The 3144-nt window shown below is 32.9% G+C and overlaps 1 protein-coding gene across 2 annotated transcripts in view; it reads right to left on the bottom strand.

The window, feature by feature from the left end:
- The window catches only part of VAMP4 (vesicle associated membrane protein 4), a 58407-nt gene that overhangs the window by 22047 nt on the left and 33216 nt on the right, over positions 1-3144 (bottom strand). The window lies entirely within an intron of this gene.

Below are 3144 nucleotides of genomic sequence, written 5' to 3'. Positions count from 1 at the left end.
GCCTCTATTGTACCTTTGTTTTGAGTTGCAAGTTCAGTCTGAGGTCACTGAACGCATTAGTTATTTTCAATGGGAAAAGTGTTTCGGGATACGAAATTTTCGGGTTACGAAAGGAATTGCGGAACGAATTAATTTCGTAACCCGAGGTAGCAGTGTATTGCTAAGAAGAAAAAGACAGACTACTGAATTGGGACAATTAGATCAATTAATCAGGAAAATATACATTTTGGATTTACAGTTATTTGGACTCCAGGCTAAAGGACTGAAGAAAAAGGGAAGGGAAAAAAGGGAGTAGGAAAGAAAAAGAGTTATGGGGGAATTATTGCTTTAAGTGGAAATTGACTGTTTGAATTTTGTTGGTCAAAGTTTTATGAAGTTTTGCCTCTGGAAAATTTGATATTTAGGTTTTTGTTTTGTGGGGGGGGGGGGAGGGCTCAATCAACCAAAGTTCAGCAACCTTGGGAAAACAGCACAAGGGACTGACCTTGAAAATGCCAGAAGTCTGAGATAAAACAGCTGAATATACAAATGGATCTTTATTTAGTCTAAGGAAGATAGGTTGAGAACGTTGAAAAGAGTAGTAAAGAGCCACAAACAGTGGAGCAATAATCTAAGAACCTTAGAGCTGTTTTCTAGATATGTATCTGATTGTTGTTATCTGTATCTCTTTGCTTCTCTTCTGCTTTGGTGAATACTTGTTAAAAGGTTGTTATTAAGAACTTGTCTATATTTGGGAATGTTGAAGTGGTGATTACTAGACATAACTTAGGAAATGGTGAGATTTTGAAAATTTGGGGGGGATTTTTTGAAATTTTAAACAATCGTGTAATGTTGATAAGATCTGGGAAAACTAGCAGGTTTTGAGAAAATACTCTATATAATTGACTGTTCTGTGTGAAATATTGAATCTTTCGTGGAAATTTTGTTAAATTTGAAAATTTGATTTTTTAAAAATTTGGAAATTTTTTGAAAATTTGAACAAATTGAAAATTTAGGAAATTTATGTACTAGTACTACCATTGGGTAGTTTTTAAAAAGATATTCCAGACCCCAAATTGAATTTGAAAGTTTTTGGAAATTTTGGTAAATTTTGAAGAATTTTGGAAAAAATTGGAAAATTTGAAAAATTTCAGAAAATCTCAAAAATAATCAGGAAATTCAGGCAATCTACTTGTTATTTCTTCTAGAGCAGAATTTTTAATTTGTTAAATTACCAAAAATGGCAAAGAAACCATTTCAAACAACGACATCCAACCAAAGATCATCCTTCGAATCAATTAGAATATCAGAACAGAATGAAATGATGCTAGAAGAAATGAGACACATGCGAGATGAAATGAGAGAAGATAACCTGAGAATGAAAAGAGAAATGAAAGAGGTGAGACAAGAAATCAAGAGTGAGATGAGATATGAAACAATCTTTAGAAAAATAACCTCGGAAATGGGAATAACGAATAAAATGGAAAAATTGGAAGTTAATGTTAAACAAATGGAGGATAGAGTTGAAAATTTATTACAACAGCAGAGAGAGAATCAAGAAAGCATGACAAAGTTGGAGATCAAACAAAGAGAGAACTGTCTTAAACTCAGAGGGATTCCTGAAAGCAGTGATGAAAACCTATATACTCTACTAGCAAAGGCGTTAGCCAACTTCATGGAGGAATCAGAAGAACACTTTCCCTGGGAATTAGACAGGATTTACAGAATCAACTCTAAAGCAGCAAGAACCAGAGATGTTCCCCGGGACGTTATCGTTTATTTTGTAAGAAAACAAACAAGAGATCTGGTTCTACAACATAGCTTCAACCAAGAAATAATAATCAAGGGAACGGTTATTCGTGTCTTTACGGACATACCAGGAAGAATTTTGAAATCTAGAAAGGACTATGCTTTTTTGGCCGATCAGTTAAAAACTCATGGAATCCCCTTTCACTGGGAAGAAATAGAAGGATTATCTCTCACCTGGAAATTAAAAAGATTTAGATTGAACTCAATCAAAAAAGCATGTGATTTCTGGAAGAAATATAAAAGGGAGATAGAGGGGTACAAGGAAAGTAGTCCTAATGTAGAGAGAGTTGGGAAAAAGCCAAGGCTGCAGGATTCCTTTGGGAGAGGACAAGAAGAAGTGGAGCGTCAAGTCCTAGAAGAAGAAGATAAGGAGAAAAAAGCAGAGAGAGGACAGTAGATTGCCTGAAGAAGTAAACTGAAAAACGTAATTAGTTAGCTTGATTTTCTCCCCATTGCTCATTGATAACAATAAATTTGGTATAAGTAGGATTTGAGTGTGAGTATTATTTGCTTATTTAATTGTTTACTTAATTGAGAGAAGAGAGTTGAAATGAAAATATTATCCTTAAATGTTAAAGGACTAAACTCTCCACAGAAACAGAAAAAAGTCTTTACTTTCTTAGAAAAACAAAAATGTGATATAATTTGCATACAAGAATCCCACATAAAAACAGAAGATATAAGAGTAGTTAAAAACATGAAGCTAGGAAAAGAATACATGGCCTCAACCGACAAAAGAAAAAAAAGAGTAATCATATACGTTAATAAGGTGCTAACATCAAAAGAAAATTTTAAAGATAAAAAAGGTCATATATTAGGACTAGAAATTAAATGGAAAGGGGAAAAAATTATTGGTGGGTTTATACTGTCCACAAGAAAAAAAATCTAAATTTTAAGAAGACTTGAATAGAATGCTCCTGGATTATGACTACAATCATATTGTTATATTGGGCGATTTTAATGGCATAATCAACCCTAAATTAGATAGGAAATCGGCAAAAAAATCAATAAAAACCAAGGCAAATTACCTACCACAAACTTTTTTCAATCTAACCAAAGAACATATGTTAATGGATTTGTGGAGACATTTATATGATAAAATGGAAGAATATACATTTTATTCAGATAGCCATAAATCCTTGGCAAGGATAGATTTAGTTTTAATGAGTAAACCACTGCTGAGTGAGATTAAAGATATGGAAATATTACCAAGAACTATCTCGGAACATAACCCCCAAATTCTAACATTCAAAGAGTACAGTATAAGACAAAAAATTATTAACACCGGAGATCTATTTATTAGGAATCTTGGATGATGACTTGGAAAAAAGACATGGAAAAACATTATTTTATATG

Source organism: Sceloporus undulatus, chromosome 4 (genome assembly GCF_019175285.1).
Source record: "Sceloporus undulatus isolate JIND9_A2432 ecotype Alabama chromosome 4, SceUnd_v1.1, whole genome shotgun sequence".
Taxonomy (NCBI): Eukaryota; Metazoa; Chordata; class Lepidosauria; order Squamata; family Phrynosomatidae; genus Sceloporus; species Sceloporus undulatus.
Note: the sequence above shows the minus strand (reverse complement) of the source record. Positions and strands in the feature narration are given on the sequence as shown.